The 10,311-nt window shown below is 36.8% G+C and overlaps 1 non-coding gene across 1 annotated transcript; it reads right to left on the reverse strand.

The window, feature by feature from the left end:
• Window positions 1-8,619: 8,619 nt before the first annotated feature.
• On the reverse strand, window positions 8,620-8,725 carry LOC142172240 (small nucleolar RNA R71). The gene has a single exon (XR_012701614.1). It is a non-coding gene; the product is annotated as a small nucleolar RNA R71 (small nucleolar RNA).
• Between the last annotated feature and the right edge of the window lie 1,586 nt (window positions 8,726-10,311).

Consider the following 10,311-nt stretch of genomic DNA (forward strand, 5'->3'; position numbering starts at 1 on the left):
GCTATATCTTGCTAGTAAATTAACAGAAAATGCTATGTCAGGCCTTGTAGCATTAGCAAGATACATAAGTGCACCAATTGCACTGAGATAGGGTGTTTCAGGACCCAGGAGTTCCTCATCCTCTTCTGGAGGTCGGAACGGGTCCTTATTCACTTCAAGTGATCGAACAACCATTGGTGTACTCAATGGGTGCGCTTTGTCCATGTAAAAGCGTTTTAAGACCCTTTCTGTATAGGCAGATTGATGCATAAAGATCCCATTTGCTAAATATTCAATTTGCAGTCCAAGACAAAGTTTTGTCTTTCCAAGATCTTTCATCTCAAATTCTTTCTTAAGATATTCAATTGCCTTTTGGAGCTCTTCTGGAGTTCCAACAAGATTTATGTCATCAACATAAACAGCAAGTATAACAAATTCTGAAGCCATTTTCTTTATAAAAATACATGGACAAATAACATCATTTATGTAACCCTCTTTCAGCAAATATTCACTGAGGCGATTATACCACATGCGCCCAGATTGCTTTAAACCGTACAAAGATCTTTGTAATTTGATTGAGTACATTTCCCGAGATTTTGAATATGCTTCAGGCATTTTAAATCCTTCAGGGATTTTCATGTAAATCTCATTATCAAGTGACCCGTACAGATAAGCTGTAACCACATCCATCATATGTATTTCAAGCCTTTCACGTAAGGCTAAACTGATGAGATATCGAAATGTTATGGCATCCATAACGGGTGAATATGTTTCTTCATAATCGACTCCAGGTCGTTGTGAGAATCCTTGTGCGACAAGGCGAGCCTTGTATCTTTCAACTTCATTTTGCTCATTCCTTTTTCGCACAAAAACCCATTTATGACCAACTGGTTTTATACCAGCAGGTGTTTGGACTACTGGTCCAAAGACCTCTCTTTTAGCAAGTGCGTTCAATTCTGATTGAATTGCCCCTTGCCATTTTGGCCAATCAGATCTTTGTTGACATTCTTCGACAGATCGGGGTTCAAAATCCTCACTATCTTGCATAATGTTAAGTGCAACATTATATGCAAAAATATTATCCACCACTATTTCAGATCGATTTAAATTAATCCCATCACCAGTAGAACTTATTAAAAGTTCCTCGCTCACTTGAGCCTCAGGTTTATTGATTTCTTCAGGAATCTCATAACTAATCAGATCTTGGGTCTCTTCAGGAGATCCTTTCATAATATCATTTTGATCATTTGTCGATTTTCTTTTTCTAGGATTTCGATCCTTAGAACCCATAGGCCTACCACGCTTCAGGCGTGCTTTAGGTTCACTAGCTCTCGTGCTAATAGATGGTCCTGCTGGGACATCAATTCGGATAGGCACATTCTCTGCAGGGATATGTGACTTAGTTATCCTTTTTAAATCAGTAAATGCGTCTGGCATTTGGTTTGCTATATTCTGTAAATTGATGATCTTCTGGACCTCCTGATTACATATAGGGGTACGTGGGTCAAAGTGAGATAATGATGAAACTTTCCACACAATTTCTCTTTTGATTTCCTTTTTCTCTCCCCCTAATTGTGGGAAATTTGTTTCATCAAATCGACAATCTGCAAATCGAGCAGTAAATAAATCTCCCGTCAATGGTTCAAGATAGTGAATAATAGAGGGTGATTCAAACCCAATATATATTCCTAACCTTCTTTGGGGGCCCATCTTACTGCGCTGTGGTGGTGCTACTGGCACATATACAGCACATCCAAAAATTCGTAGATGGGCAATATTTGGTTCATGACCAAAAACTAATTGTGACGGAGAATATTTATTATAATGTGTTGGTCTGAGACGGATAAGTGATGCTGCGTGCAAGATAGCATGGCCCCAAACAGTAGTGGGCAATTTTGTTTTCATAAGTAGTGGTCTTGCTATCAATTGCAGTCGTTTAATAAATGACTCTGCAAGGCCATTTTGAGTATGAACATAAGCTACCGGATGTTCAACTTTTATCCCAACTGATAGACAATAATCATCAAAAGCTTGAGATGAGAATTCTCCAGCATTATCAAGGCGAATAGCCTTTATAGGATAATCTGGGAATTGTGCCCTTAATCGAATTATTTGGGCTAATAACTTTGCAAACGCCAGGTTGCGAGATGATAATAGGCACACATGAGACCATCTTGAAGATGCATCTATTAGGACCATAAAATATCTAAACAACCCACTTGGTGGGTGAATAGGTCTACATATATCCCCATGTATACGTTCTAAAAAGGCAGGGGACTCAATACCAACCTTCATTGGTGATGGTCTAGTGATCATTTTGCCTTGATAACAAGCATCACAAGAAAATTCATTATTTGTAAGAATCTTCAGGTTCTTTAATGGATGCCCACTCGAATTTTCAGTAATTCGTCTCATCATTATTGATCCAGGATGGCCCAAACGGCCATGCCAAAGCACAAAAGTATTTGAATCAGTAAACTTCTGGTTTACGATAGAGTGTGATTCAACTGTACTAATCTTTGAATAATATAAGCCAGAAGATAAAGTTGGTAACTTTTCTACAATGCATTTCTGGCCAGAAATATTCTTTGTAATACAAAGATATTCCACGTTCATTTCATCTATTGTCTCAACATGATACCCATTTCGGCGGATATCTATAAAACTCAACAAGTTTCTTCGGGACTTGGAGGAGTACAATGCATTGTCGATAATAAGTTTTATTCCCTTAGACAGAAATACAATAGCTCTTCCGGAGCCTTCAATCAAACTTATATTACCAGAAATTGTAGAAACATTTGCTTTTTCCTTATGCAAATAAGAAAAGTATTTCTGATCTTTGAATATGGCATGAGTTGTTCCACTATCAACTACACAAATATCTTCATGATTGGTCTTTGATCCAAACATAATTTGAGGATTATCCATATTCTTCAAAATGACATAAACAAAATAAATATGATAGTAAACATTATAACTTTTATTTATGTACAACAATTACATAACTATACTATCTACTACAAATAACAGAAATTAAAATATTTACATCTCTACAGATTCACTACCGATCACATGACTTGTTTCTCCTTCTGGGAGTGCAAAGTAATCAGCTACATCCAAATGCATGAAGTCTAAATTATCTTCAGAAATAAAATTTGCTTCAGCATTTTTCTCTGTCTTCTTCAGGGAGGCTTGATACAGCTCAACCAGGTGCTTTGGCGTACGACATGTACGTGACCAGTGCCCTTTTCCTCCACATCTATAGCATGCATTTTCTGGCTTTGCTGCTTGCACCGCTTCATGCTTTTGTTCCTTCCTTTTCCACTGCTGGTGGTGAGGAGGGTTCTTTGGTGCATTATTATTACCACGATTAGAGTTTCCTCCCCGACCACGGCCATGACCACGACTGGGGCCACGTCCCCTTCCACGTTTAGCTTGGTGGAAGTTCGTCTCATTCACTTCAGGGAATGGACAAGAACCAGTAGGTCGGCTTTCATGGTTTTTCATTAATAGCCCATTATGTTGCTCGGCTACAAGAAGATGTGAGATAAGTTCAGAATACTTTTTGAATCCCATCTCTCGATATTGCTGCTGCAGGAGCATATTCGAGGCATGAAAAGTGGTGAAAGTTTTCTCCAACATATCATGATCAGTAATATTATCACCACATAGTTTCAATTGGGAAATAATTCTGAACATAGCAGAATTATACTCACTGATAGATTTAAAATCTTGTAGCCTTAGATGAGTCCAATCATAACGTGCCTGTGGAAGAACGACCATCTTCAGGTGGTCATATCTATCTTTCAAATTACTCCACAGTATGACTGGATCTTTAACAGTAAGATATTCCATTTTCAGGCCCTCATCAAGGTGATGGCGTAGGAATATCATTGCTTTGGCACGGTCTTGGTTTGATGCCTGATTTTTATCTTTGATGGTGTCTGCCAGACCCATCGCATCAAGATGAATTTCGGCATCAAGCACCCAAGACATGTAGCTTTTGCCCGATATATCCAGGGCTACAAACTCAAGTTTAGAAAGATTTGACATTATTTAGAAAAAGAAAGTTCATACCTTTGATACTTTCAAAGTATTTGCTCGGGATGGCAGAGTCGTGCTGATAACGTGTTATAAAATAAAGACTGTAAAGTAAAGACAAGTATAGAGAGAAACTGATCTATTATTCAACTTCAAACTTCTGTACATAATGAACTGAAAACTCCTCTATTTATAGAAGAAAGGAAGCAGCTGCGAGGCTTTTTAGGAAGCAGCTGCAAGGCTTTTCTTTAGCTGCTTGTAAGCTGTCTGCATGAGCTGCTTGCAACCTGCCTGTTTAATAAGAAGCTGCTGCAAATCATTTCATTGAGCTGCTTGCAACCTGCCTGCATCAGCTGCTTGTAGATAAACCTCAACAAAGTGCTAAATGGATAATCTTCTTCAGGAAGATTATCTATAGCGGAGTAATAAATGAACATCCACAATATAATTATTTTCATAACAATGCGCTTGTTATTAAGGATTAGTTGGCTTAAATATTTTTATTTTAAAAAATAGTAAGATATAAATATTAAAATATCATATTTGAATGATAAAATAAAAGTTAATATTCCCTAAAATGATGAATCTTCATACACGTTCTCAATTATCAGTCAATATATTCAACCAAAAGAAAAAAATCAATTTTTTAATTCAATCACTTTAAATTCATAAATTATCATGTTTCTTTTCCTATTTCAGTAATCACATATAATCCTTAAAAACTTAAGAATTGTTTTAATTTTAAAAAAAAAGTTATTCACAAATTCATTTTAGAAGACTCAAACAAGATTAGCAAATTGATAGATAATAATAATCTTTTTCAATAGTAAAATGCAAGTTATTTTATTTTTTTAATTAATAATAATGAATTATTGCCAACAGATTAGAAAAAGAATAAATTATTGTAACTCATTTTGTAAAATCAAATTACATAATTACACGATGAAAAGGAATTTTGAAAAAGAAAAAGAAAATAAGCAATACTAGACCTAAAACTTTTTAACCAAAAAAAAAAAAAAAGAGTTCGTAAACGTAAAAGTGGAATAAGAAATTGACAAAGAAGGCTCCTAAATAATCTTTTTTACAACAAACAGATAATACTCGGAAACTTATAAAATACTTCTAAGTTTAAAGGGATTTGACAGTGAAGGACTTTTAGAACCGGAAGAATTGAAAGAACATAATTATATGATTTTCCATATCAAGTCCTAAATATTAGGCAAATAATTAAATGATTGTCCCTAAATATTAAAAAAATAATGACTATTCCTACATATTAGGAAAATAACTAACATTGCTGCTTTGTTCAATAAAGGCAAACTATATTTCGTTAAAAGCTTTCGTGCTTTTAATATAGTTGTCACGGCCCAAATTTCAACCACGGGCCGTGATGGCACCTAACATCCACTTTCTAGACAAGCCAATATTAGCTAAACAATTAACCAATTTAACAATTTTAAAAGCAAAATTATTAAGAAAATAAGACTGAAATACTTGGAATATATATAAAATCCATAAACATCGTTGTTGAGTTTAATGCCAAAACTGGTATCACGAGTACATGAGCGGCTAAAATACTACAAACGGAGTTTGAAATGAAATACAATTGTTTGATACAAAGTAAACAATAATATAGATAAGAAGAGGGCTTCAGGGTCTGCGAACGTTGTGCAGCTCTACCTCAAGTCTTCTGGATGGACAGATCAGAGCAATCTCCACTACGCGCCGCTGATGTTAACTTCAAAGTTTCACGTATTGATTTTGATGATAACAAACCAACATAATTATTAATCAAAGAACATTTACTAGTAGTAATCTTATTCTTGCGCAGGTTTATTCAAGAAAGAAGATGTTGGTAAAGATCCAAACAAATATGAAAAAGAGAATATCATGTGATGAATTTATCAAGGAAGATTATTTTCAGAGATTTAATCTCCAAGTGTCATGGAAGGAATAATATTTGAAAGTCATATTTCAAATATTGAATGATTTACTACAATATCATAAGAAAACTCTACAAAAATTATGGAAGAAAAGTTCTTAAATATCTTGAAAGGAAGGTTGCTAAAATCCTAGAGAAAATCTATTAATTTTTGCAAGGAAGATACTATATGGAAAAGATACTACAAGGCCTATTCTTTATGAAAAGAAAATATATTATGAATATAGTACAATCTATAATATGGAAAGAGATTATTTTTCAAGATCAAGAAAGGAATATTTTCCATATAAGAAGAATATATTTTCTATGGAAAAAAAATATATTATGGATGTAGTACAATTTATATTATGGAAAGAGATTATTATTCAAAATCAAGAAAGGGATATTTTCAATATAATAGAAGTTCAAAAATATATTGAGATCTGTTCAAAAGAAAATTATTTTCATAGTTGTAGAGATAATAAATGGTTATTGAGATCTTCATATTGAAGACAATACTCAAGATCCAAAGTCAAAGGAAGAGAATATTGAAATTATCTTGGGTTGTCTACATAAGAGCTCATGCTTGTATAGCCGGAAGAAGAGTTCACAAGTATTAATGGGAAGAATATTATCTATTCTTGAAGGAAGATATCTGATAGTAGGCTATAATTATGCAATTTAGACACTACTTACACTCTAATTTAGCCACACTTTATTGATTTTTGAATGCTAAAAGATAACAAAATGCTCTAATTAAGAATTTGATGCTTTGCAGGAGCTACTCCAAACTAGGAGGGAGCTAACGAGTGTTTAGGAGTCAACATGGAGTGTGAAAGGCCAATCGAAGGTTAGCCCGGTCGAAAAGGAGCGAAAAAAGCAAGCGAGACGACCCTTCCAGGTGCGCGGCCGCGAAGTGGGCTGCGAATTGGTCCGCGAACTCAAGGCAGTGAGACAGTGAAAATCCGCGGCCGGATCCGTGGTCGAATCTGCGGCTGCGAATGGGCGGACGAAAGCCAAATGCGCAGGGTTAATTATGTAATTTCTTAGGCGACTAACCTAAACCTATATGAAACTAAACTCGCCCAGAAGTAAATGATAGCTGTTTTTAGAAGATTTTAGAGGCAAGAACAAGGGAGAGAAGACGGATAATTTCCTAAGAGTTTTCATCTTCTTCTTCATACTTCTATTTATTGATTATGAATTATTTTAGTGATTTATTTTCCATTAGTATGAGTAGCTAAATCTATTACCTCGGGTTGATGGAACCAATTGTTGGATGAAGTCTTGACTCTATTTTGTTATAATTGAGTCGTGTTTGTTCTATGATTGTTCAACTACGTATTGTATAGTGGTTAATTGAAAGGGACCTTGATTAATTATGTCTAGTTACCTTGTATTGCTTGAGAAAGAACACTTGGTTAGATTATTGTTAAACAACACCTCTTTTGGGTAAGTTAAGAGATTAATTACTTGAATTTAAAAGTGGAGTTAGAAATAACGAAGCTTTGGTGGGATAATTCTGAGTTGCATAAATTGTTAACTAGAGTAGTTCGAGAGAATGCTTCTAGTAAATTATCGTAATTGATCAAGGGGTAATTACGGTAGCCCAGAACTCATAATCCTCATAGAGTATTACAGCGAGATTATAGCTAAAGAGTTAAGGATTAATCCGGCAATTGAGGAAATCAATAGCCCTAGATCCTTTTACCCTTGAATTCAATTTTAGTCTTGATTATTGCTAATTTTATTGTCATTTTTCCTTAGCTAAATAAATTTCACTGACTATTCATAAAACTCTTGCACCCAGAAGTTTTCAGAGCTTATCATTAGCATTATTTAAAATTATAATAAATAGGTTAGTCCCCTGTGGGATTCGACTCCGGACTTGAACTGGGTTATATTTGCAGCGACCACTTAGTTCTTTTTACAAGGCATAGTTGGGCGTGATCAAATTTTGGCGCCGTTGTCGGGGAGCTAACGGTGTTATTTATTACAACTTAGAAGAATTGCTGGGATTCTTAGTTTAGATCAATTTCTTATGGTGTTTAAAATTTTCCATTGAAATTCTCACGTTTGAATTCTCCTGTGACTCAGGTGTATGCCTAGAAGCTCTTCGAGGACTGGTGAACTTTTTGAAGGACTCTCAGACCCCGAGAAAGCATTCAGGATATTAAATCGAGCCAACAAGAAGAACAAACAGTTACAACAAAAACACACACTCGAAATTGAAATGGACAACGTGGAAAATGTCAACGAAAACAATCGGAATAATCAGGTTGACCCAAACAATGGAGTGGTGGCACCTCTTGTGCCAGAAGCTGCTCTTTATGATTAGGCACAACCAACTGCTGATAACTTAGCCACGGCCATTGCTCTACCTTAGATACAAGCGGAGACATTCCAGATCACCAATAACATGCTGCATCTGTTGCAAAATAAGGGACTATTCTCTGGGTCATACATTGAAGACCCACAACAACATCTGAAGAATTTTCTATCAATATGTATGACCCAAAGACAGCCGAATGTGACTCCTGAAGCCATCAAGCTATTACTGTTTCCATTCTCTGTGACTGGAGAGGCTCAAACTTGGTTGAATTCGCTCACAATAAACTCCATTGCTACTTGGGAAAAATTAGTCAAACAGTTCTTAAACAAGTTTTATCCTCCCAACAAGACTATTGATGAGATATTGCAGTTCAGGCAGAAACCAACTGAGACCTTGCAAGAAACCTGGGAGAGGTTCAAGGGTATACTAGTGAAGTGTCCACACCATGGCATTCCAGATCAGATGCTGGGATAGAGATTCTATATGGGTTTAGCAGATAGTTTGAAGGCCAATGTAGATGCTTCAGCTGGGGGTGCATTTTTGAGCAAGACATTCACAGAGTGCAAGATTTTTCTTGACAAGATGGCTCGAAATTCAGGCTGGATGGCTAGAGGTACAACACTTAAACCAATAGTGCATTCTGTTGCTCTTGACCCAGACAATTCCCATGCAGAGAACATAGCCACTCTCATGACTCATATGAGCATACTGACAAAGAAAATTAATGAGATGGGTATAAAGCAAGTGCACATTGTTGATACAACGAATGGAGGATTGTGCACTTCTTGCATAAACCAGTCATATGTGTGCTTGTGGAGTGGAGAGAATGACAATCAGGGCTTCAGAGAAGACATGAATTATGTCAATAATTTTGGAGGTCAGAGGCAAGGTGGGAAACAATGGGGACCAGCACCAAACCAACAGTACAGACCTAACCTGCCACAACACAACCCCAATTCTGGAGGCGCACAACCACAAGGTCAAGTTGTGCCTTATCAAAGGTAGCAGGGCTATAATCAGGAGCACCAACAATAGATGGCCTACCAACCACCTCATCAACAACAGGACAACAACATGGTAGAAATCAGGGGTATGCTGCAACAACTCATTGGAACAAATGGTAAGATGCAAGAAAAGTTAGCAGCTCATGATTCAGCAATCAAAGGCGTTGAAACTCAACTGGGACAACTGTCTATGGCCTTGAACAATCTCCCCCAAGGAACATTGCCTGCAGATACAAATATTAACCCCAAGGAACAGAACCTAAATAAGCTAATGGCAGTGAGTCTCAGGAATGGAAGAGATTTAGACAGAGAGCAAGAAGTTGCTCAATTTACGAGAGAGACTATGCCAACTACGCCAGTTACATTAGAGGCAGCTGAGTCAGCATAGCTCACCGAGGTTGTAATTGAACAAGCATAGGTTGACAAGGGTAAGGAGAAGGACGGTGAACAAGTCTCAGAACATGTGGCACCTCTTGTGCCAGAAGCTTCCAACAAAGAAAAGACATCAAGTAGTGGACAGAGGTTGACTCCTGCACCATTCCCTCTGAGATTGGCAAAACAAAAGAAAGATGATCAATACAGGAAATTCATGGAAATGCTTCGACAGATTCAATTAAATATTCCACTGATGGATGCTTTAAGGGAAATGCCAGGGTATGCAAAAATAATGAAGGACCTGATGTCGCAGAAATTTGACTTCCAGGACATGTCCACTGTAACTCTAACACAGACCTGCAGCGCGGTAGTGACAAGACCTATGGCCCAAAAGATGTCTGATCCAGTAGTTTCACTATCCCATGCACTATTGGGAGTTATGCTTTTGCTAAAGCATTGTGTGACTTGGGAGCCAGCATAAACTTGATGCCCATGGAAATATACAAAACTGGGCATTGGCAGAGCTAGACCGACCTCAATGTTGTTGCAGCTGGCCGATTGCCTAGTCAAAAGACCGACAAGAATTCTTGATGATGTGCTTGTGCAAGTGGGGAAATTTGTATTTTCTGCATACTTTGTTATTCTTGACTGTCAGGTGG

Source organism: Nicotiana tabacum, chromosome 17, assembly GCF_000715075.1.
Source record: "Nicotiana tabacum cultivar K326 chromosome 17, ASM71507v2, whole genome shotgun sequence".
NCBI lineage: Eukaryota > Viridiplantae > Streptophyta > Magnoliopsida > Solanales > Solanaceae > Nicotiana > Nicotiana tabacum.